Source organism: Giraffa tippelskirchi, chromosome 10, assembly GCF_054371585.1.
Source record: "Giraffa tippelskirchi isolate mGirTip1 chromosome 10, T2T-mGirTip1v1.2.pri, whole genome shotgun sequence".
NCBI lineage: Eukaryota > Metazoa > Chordata > Mammalia > Artiodactyla > Giraffidae > Giraffa > Giraffa tippelskirchi.
Genome location: NC_137284.1, coordinates 57902307 through 57911013, shown reverse-complemented (window position 1 = coordinate 57911013; position 8707 = coordinate 57902307). Strand labels below are relative to the sequence as shown.

General features: G+C 37.1%; 1 non-coding gene across 1 annotated transcript; it reads left to right on the top strand.

Moving 5' to 3' along the window:
* Positions 1 to 7914: 7914 nt before the first annotated feature.
* Positions 7915 to 7986, top strand: TRNAC-ACA (transfer RNA cysteine (anticodon ACA)). Its single transcript has one exon. It is a non-coding gene; the product is annotated as a tRNA-Cys (tRNA).
* The last annotated feature ends 721 nt before the right edge of the window (positions 7987 to 8707 follow it).

The window sequence follows — 8707 nt, the reverse complement described above, 5'->3', positions numbered from 1 at the left end:
AATTACAGGCAGAATGTAAACTCCACAAACAGGAACTTTTGTCTGTTTCATTCACTCAAGAATGAATTTTTAGTTTCCCAGAACATTGCCTGGTACATAGTAGGCACGTAAATATTTGTTAATGAATGAAGAGAGAAAAAAAGTACATCTTAATGACGTGAGTTAAACCCTGATTCCAGGTGTACTTGCTACTAGTTCAAGCTTGGGCTTTTTAGATGTATAATGAATTTCTGTTTTTACTTAATGCAGTCTCAACTTGACTTTTCTCTCATTTGCAACTTGCTACCGTCTGAATAATTGTGTCTCCCCCGTAAAACATATGTTGAAGTGCTAACCCCCAAAAGTGATGATATTAGTAAGTGTGGCCGCTGGGAGGAGATTCGGTCAAGAGAGTGGTATAGTGCTTTTGTAAAAGAGGTTCCATTTTTCATTGCTCTTTTAAACACTCAGTATCAACCTAGATTTACCCATATATTAATATTTACTCTTCCCATTGCTTTTTTTTTGGTCCTTTCTGCATCTTTGCTTCTATCTGTTATTATTTTTCCTCTTTTTTTCCTTCTTATAAGGCAACTGGTGGCAAGTTCTCTTAATTTTTATCTGAAAATGATTTATTTCACCTCTGTTTTTAAAGGGCATTTTCACTGTGCATAGCATTTTCAGACTGGCATTTTGCCCCAATGCTTTGAAGCCATCATTCCATATTTTTTCTGTAGTCCAGTGTTGCCATTGAGAATACAGCTGTCACTATGCTTTTTGTTCCTTTAAACGTAGTACGTACTTTCCCTCATCTTTGACTGCTAAGTTTTTTTTTTTATAATTGCCTTTTATTTTCAGCAGTTTTACTAAGACAGACCTAGGTATAGTTTCTGAGCATTTATCCTGCAGTCATTCTGAGAACCTCTTGAATAGCTTTCACTGATTCTGAACTTTGTGAGCCATCATTTTTTCCCTGTTTGCTTCTTGCTTTTGCCCCATTCTCTTTCTGTTCCCCTTCTGGAAGTTAGACATTTTCATTCTACCTTCCGTATTTCTTATTTCATTATTTTTCATTGTTATAACTGACATAACATTATATTCATTTCAGTACTTTTATATGTTGCAAAATGATCACCATAATAAGTCCATAACATCCATCAGCCTACAGAGTTACAATTCTTTTTCTCATGAGAACTTTCAAGATCCACTCTCCTAGCTACTTTCAAATATGCAATATATATTTGCAGTACAAATACAAAAAAACTTTATAATACAAATATGCAATACAGCATTATTAACTATGATGTATATAACTGTTATCACTGGGCTTTATTTATATCCCATTTCACAACTAGAAATATGAACCTTTTTAACCCCTTCATCTGTTTCGGCCCCCCTTACCTCAGGCAACCACAGTCTGTTCTCTATATCCACGAGCTCCAGTATTTTTGTTTGTTTAAGACTACACATAAAAGTGAGATCATACAGTATTTTATTTCACTTAGTATAATGCCCTCATAGCCCATCCATATTGTCACAAATGACAAGATTTAGTTCTTATTTATGGCTGAATAATATTCTATTTTTTATATATGTATGTATATATTAGTAATAGACATTTATTTTCTTGGGCTCCAAAATCACTGTGGACAGTAACTGCAGCCATGAAATTAAAAGACACTTGCTCCTTGGAAGAAAAACTATGACAAACCTAGACAACATATTAGAAAGCAGAGACATCACTTTGCCAATAAAGGTCCATATAATCAAAGCTATGGTTTTTCCAGTAGTCATGTATGGATGTGAGAGCTGGACCATAAAGAAGGCTGAGCACTGAAGAACTGATGCCTTTGAACTGTGGTGCTGGAGAAGACTCTTGAGAGTCCCTTGGACAGCAAGGAGATCAAATCAGTCAATTCTAAAGGAAATTAACCCTGAATATTTATTGGAAGAACTGATGCTGAAGCTGAAGCTCCAGTACTTTGGCCACTAGATGTGAAGAACTGACTCACTGGAAAAGACCCTGAAGCTGGGAAAGATTGAGGGCAGGAGAAGGGGATGACAGAGGATGAGATGCTTAGATGGCATTACCAGCTCAATGGACATGAGTTTGAGCAAACTCTAGGAGATGGTGAGGGACCGGAAGCCTAGCATGCTGCAGTCCATGGGGTCACAAAGAGTCAGACATGATTTAGTGACTGAACAACAATACCATGTTTTTCTTTATTCATTCATCCAGCAATGGAAGCTGAGGTTGTTTCCATGTCTTGGCTATTGTAAATAATACAATAACCATTTTCTCTTTAGAGGCATATATATCTTTGATGAAAATAAACACCAAAAAAAAAAAAAAAGGAGAAGAAGGTAGTGAAAGGGATCCTTGCAAATTAATGAGATAAATGAGTTTCTTGAGAGGAAAACTCCTGACAACTTTCTGATCACACTAAACTGTTTGCCATGCTAGTTGTCTGTTTTAAAAAGCAAAGAGGTTTTTATTTTATTTGTCAAGCATGAGAGCATGCTGTAAATTTTTGAGCAGAAGAGTCTCATTTGTTATGACAAGTGGTAATAGAAATAAATTGAGACTATCTTAGGAAAACGATTTTAAAAAAATAACAACAATGCTGCAGTGAAAATGAGAGTGCATATATCTTTTTGAATTAGGGTTTTCATTTTATTCAAACAAATACCCAAAAGTGGTATTGCTGGGTCACAAGGCAGTTTTATTTGTAATTTGGGGGGAAACATCAATACTGTTTTTTATAGTGGCTGCCCCAATTTACATTCCCACCAACAGTGCATAAGGGTTCCCTTTTCTCCACATCCTCCCCAACACTTAATTCTTGTCATTTTGATGACAGCCATTCTAACAGGTGTGAGGTGGTATCTCATTGTGGTTTTGATTTGCATTTCCCTGATGATCAGTGATGTTGAGCATCTTTCATATGCCTGTTGACCATCTGTATGTCTTCTTTGGAAAAATGTCTCTTTAGATCCTCTGCTCATTTTTAAATCAGATTGTTTGGTTTTTCACTCTTGAACCATATCAGTTCTTTATGTATTTTGGATGTGTGCGTGCTAAGTCACTTCAGTCATGTCCAACTCTTTGCAACCCCATGGACCATAGTCCGCCAGGCTCCTCTGCCTATGGGATTCTCCCTCCAGGCAAGAATACTAGAGTGGGTTGCCATGTCCTCCTCCAGAAGATCTTCCAGACCCAGGAATCAAACCCGTGTCTCTTACATCCCCTAAATCGGCAGGTGGGTTCTTTACCACTAGCACAACCTGGGAAGCCCATATATTTTGGATATTAACCCCTTATCAGGTATGTGATTTACAAATATCTTTTTACATTTAGTATGTTGTTTTTTCATTTGATGATTCCCTTTCCTGTGAAGAAGCTTTTTAGTTTGCTTATTTTTGCTTTTGTTGCCTTTGCTTTTGGTGTCAAATCCAAAAATCAGGTCTTACATTCAAGTCTTTAATTCATTTTGAGTTATTTTTTGTGTATGGTAGAAGATAGTGGTTTAGTTTCATTCTTTGGCACATGCTGTCACATTTTCCAACACCATTTACTGAAGAGGCTATCCTTTCTCCATTATATGTTCTTTGACACTTTATTGATAATTGATTCTATGGGCTTCCAGGTGGCATAGTGGTAAAGAATCTGTCTGCCAATGCAGGAGACACAAGAGATGCAGGCTTGATCCCTGGGTTGGGAATATCCCTTGGAGGAGAAAATTACAACCCACTCCAGTATTCTTGCCTGGAAAATTTCATGGACATAGGAGTCTGGTGGGCTACAGTTCTTGAGGTTGCAGAGACTTGGACACAACTGAGAACACCAAATACATAAAATATACAGTTGACTCTATATATGGGTGTATTTATTTCTGGGCTGCCTATGCCAATATTGTACTGTTTTGATTGATATAACTTTGTAGTATAGTTTGAAGTCAAGGAATATGATACTTCCAGCTTTGTTCTTTCTAAAGATTGCTTTGAGTATTTGGGGTCTTTTGCAGCTGCACATTTTAGCCTGGTTTGTTCTATTTCTGTGAAAAATGCCATCGGAATTTTAATAGGGATTGCACTAACATATACACTGCTTTGGTAGTATGGACATTTTAAAAATGTTAATTCTTCCAATCCATGAGCATGGGATATCATTCTAATTATTTGTTTTTTCTTCAATTTCTTTTGTTAATGTCTTATAGTTTTCAATGTACAGGTCTCTCACCTGCTTGGTTACCTTTATCCCTAGGTATTTTGTTCTTTGTGATGCACTTGTAAATAGGATTGTTTTCTTAAGTGTATAAAATGCAACAGATTTTTGTATATTGATTCTGTTCCCTGCAACTTTACCAAATCCATTGGTTAGTTTAACAGGTTTATGGTGGAGTCTTTAGAGTTTTCTATATATATCATCTGCACATTGTGACAGTTTTACTTCTTCCTTTTCAATTTGGATGTCTTTTATTTCTTTTTCTTGCCTAACTGTTCTGCTAGGACTTCTAATACTATATTGAGAGAGTAGTGAGAGTGGGCATCCTTGTGTTGTTCCTGACCTTAGAGGAAAAGCTTTCAGATTTTCACCACCAAGTATCATGTTAGCTGTGGGCTTGTCATATATGACTTTTATAATGTTGAGGTACATTTCCATAGCACATGCTATTGATAATTTTAATCAAAAGTGGATGTTGCATTTCCATTATTTTTAATATTCCATTCTTTTTCACTCCATGCTCCATTTGGATTTTTTCCCTTACCTATCTTCTAGTTTTTATTATTTCAAATGTGTGAATCTGAAGATACTAATAAAAATTAATATATAATATATATAACAGAAGCGATGCCACAGAGCTCCCCCTTTGCCATGTGAAGATAGAACCAGAAATCTGTTGCTTGAAAAATAGCCCTCATCTAATCTCCAGAATTATGAGCAATAGATTTCTGTTGTTTATATGCTTCTCAGTCTATAGTATTTTGTTACAGCAGACCAAATGACCAAGATGCAAAATTGGCACCAAGTGTGGAATTGCTGTTATAACAAGTACCTAAAAATGTAGAAGCATCTTTGGAACTGGATAATGGGTAGAGAAGATCCCCTGGAGTAGGAGACGGCAATGCACTCCAGTATCCTTGCCTGGAAAATCCTACGGACAGAGGAGCCTGGTGGGCTAAAGTCCATGGGGTTGCAAAGAGTGGGACATGTCAGAGTGACTGAGCACACACACTCACAATGGGTAGAGACTAGAAGAGTTTTGAGGTACATGCTAGAAAAAGCCTATATTGATGCACATCAGTGGTTAAGAGTAATTCTAGTAAGAGCTCAGAAGAGGAAAACTAGCAAAACACTCAATTTTCTTAGAGAATACCTAAATGGTTGTTAATGGAATGATAGTAAAAATATGGATGATAAAGGTCATTCTGCTGAGGTCTCAGAGGGAAATAAGTAACATGTTATTGGAAACCATAGGGAAGGCTATCCTTTCCAAGTGGCAAAGAGTTTAGCTGAATTGTGTTCCTGTCCTGGTGTTTTGTGGAAGGTAGAACTTGTAAGTGATGAAAAGTGGCTATGTGGCTGAAGAAATTTCAAAGCCAAGTGTTGAAGAAACAGCCTGGTTTCTCTTAAATGCTTATAATAAAACTCAAAAAGAGATAAATTATTTAAAGGTAGAATTGTTCATCAAAAACAAAGCAACTTTAACATTTGGAAAGCTCTTGGCCTATCCATTTTGAAAGAGATAAGAAAGTTTGTTTGGAAAAAACACAGTGTGGGCCGCCATCTTGAATTGAGGTGTAGTGGGTGTCTTTTTCACACTAGGAGCTCCAGCCCAAAGTTCTCAGGGCAAGGCCTCTGCAAGCACCTCATGAGCAACTGAAACTACACTAAGCACAAAGGGAAAAAAGGGTCAGTATTTCCTTCTGCATGGTCTGAAATACCTATTGTGGCTGTTTTGATGACCAATGTATAAGTCACTCTTTAGAGCCATAGGGAAAGAACTGCTTCTAGAAGTAGGTCAGCCTCATCCAGTCAGTTGAAGGCCTTAATAGAACAAAGACTGACTTCCCTCACCAAGAAGGAATTCTGCCAAAACACTGCCTTTAGAATCAGACTGCAACTATTCCCTGGTCTCCAGCCTGCCAGATTAAAGATTTGGGACACCAAAGACTGAAAGCTTCCACAATTGTAGATCAAGTCCTGAGCTTTTGGAGTGGGAGCACTGACTCCAAGACCCTAGATTACCACAGAACTAACCCTAGGGAGTATCAAATAGTGAGAACTCACACAAAGGAAACCACTTGAATACAAGACCTGGCATCACCCAACAACCAATAGCACCCTGTGCAGGATGCCTCATCTAAACAACAAACAAAACAAAATTACAAACCAAATCATCAGCAGACAGGACTACCACCTCACTCAGCCTTGCCCCTCAGAGGAAAAACAAACAAACAAACAAACAAAAAAAACTCAGCACAAATCTCACCCTATACAAAGCTTACACAAACCACTGGACCAACCTGAGGAGGGCAGAAACCGAAAGGAAGAAAGAATTCAACCCTGAAGCCTGGGAAAAGGAGACCTCAAACACAATAAGTTTAAAAAAATAATAATAAAAAGGCAGAGAAATACTACACAAATGAAAGAACAAATTAGAAACACAGAAGTCCAAATAAATGAAGAGGAAATAGGCAAACTATCTGAAAAACAATTCAGAATAATGATAGTAAAGATGACCAAAAACCTTGAAAACAAAATGGAGAAAATGCAAGAATCAATTAACAAAGACCTAGAAGAATTAAAGAATAAACATACAGAGACAAACAACACAATTACTGAAATTAAAAATACTCTGGAAGGAATCAATAGCAGAATATCTTAAGCAGAAGAACAAATCAGTGAGCTGGAAGATAAAATGGTGGAAATAACTTCGGAAGAGCAGAATAAAGTAATAAGAATGAAAAGAACTGAGGATAGTCTCAGAAACCTCTGGGACAATATAAAATAACGCCAACATTTGAATTATAGGGGTCCTAGAAGAAGAAGAGGAAAAGAAAGAGTATGAGAAAATTTTAGAAGAGAGAATAGTTGAAAATTTCCCTAGCATGGCAAAGGAAATGTCAATCAAATCCAAGAGGTGCAAAGAGTCCCATATAGGATAAACCCAAGGAGAAACATGCCAAGATACATACTAATCAAACTAACAAAGACTAAACACAAAGAAAGAATATTAAAACCAGCAAGGGAAAAGCAACAAGTAATATACAAGGGAAATCCCAAATGCTTAAGAGCTGATCTTTCAGCAGAAACTCTGCAGGCCAGAAGGGAATGGCAGGATATATTTAAAGTACTGAAAGGGGAAAATCCACAACCAAGATTACTGTACCCAGCAAGGATCTCATTCAAAATTGATGGAGAAATAGAAAGCTTTTCAGACAAGCAAAAGTTAAGAGAATTCAGTGCCACCAAACCAGCTTTACAACAAATGTTAAAGAGACTTATATAGTCAAGAAATACAAGAGAAGGAAAACGATCTACAAAATCAACCAAAAACAATTAAGAAAATGGCAATAGGAACATATATATCAATAATTACTTTAAATGTAAATGGATTAAATGCTCCAACCAAAAGACACAGACTGGCTGAATGGATACAAAAACAAGACCCACATATATATATGCTGTCTACAAGAAACCCACTTCAGACCTAAAGACACATATAGACTGAAAGTGAGGGGATGGAAAAATATATTCCATGCAAATGGGAAGCAAAAGAAAGCTGGAGTAGCAATCCTCCTATCAGACAAAATAGACCTTAAACTAAAGAAGATTACAAGAGATAAGGAAGAACACTACATAATGACCAAGGGATCAAGCCAAGAGGAAGACATAACAATTGTAAATATCTATGCACCCAACATAGGACTTCCCTGGTGGCTCAGACGGTAAAGCGTCTGCCTACAATGCGGGAGACCCAGGTTCAATCCCTGGGTTGGGAAGATTTCCTGGAGAAGGAAATGGCAACCCACTCCAGTATTCTTGCCTGGAAAATCCCATGGACGGAGAAACCTGGTAGGCCTCAGTCCGTGGGGTTGCAAGAGTCGGACAGGACTGAGCAACTTCACTTTCATGCACCCAACATAGGAGCACCTAAATACATAAGACAAACACCAACAGACATAAAAGGAGAAATTGACAGTAACACAATAATAGTAGGAAACTGACACCCCACTCACACCAATGGACAGATCATCAAAACAAAAAATTAAGAAGGAAACACAAGTCTTAAATGATACATTAGATGAAATGGATCTCATTGATATCTTCAGGACATTCCATCCAAATGCAGAAGAATACACCTTATTCTCAAGTGCACATGGAACATTCTCCAGGATAAACCACATCTTGGGTCACAAATCAAAGCTCAGTAAATTTAAGAAAATTGAAGTCATATCAAGCATCTTCTCTGACCACAACGCTATGAGAATAGACATCAATTACAAGGAAAAAAAAAACTGTAAGAAACACAAACACATGAGATTAATCAATGTGTTTCTAAATAACCAACAGGTTACTGAAGAAATCAAAAAATTTCTAGAAACAAATGACAATGAAAACACAACAACTCAAAACCTATGGGATGCAGCGAAAGCAGTTCTAAGAGGGAAGTTTATAGCAATACAATCCTACCTCAAGAAACAAGAAAAACATCGAAGGGAC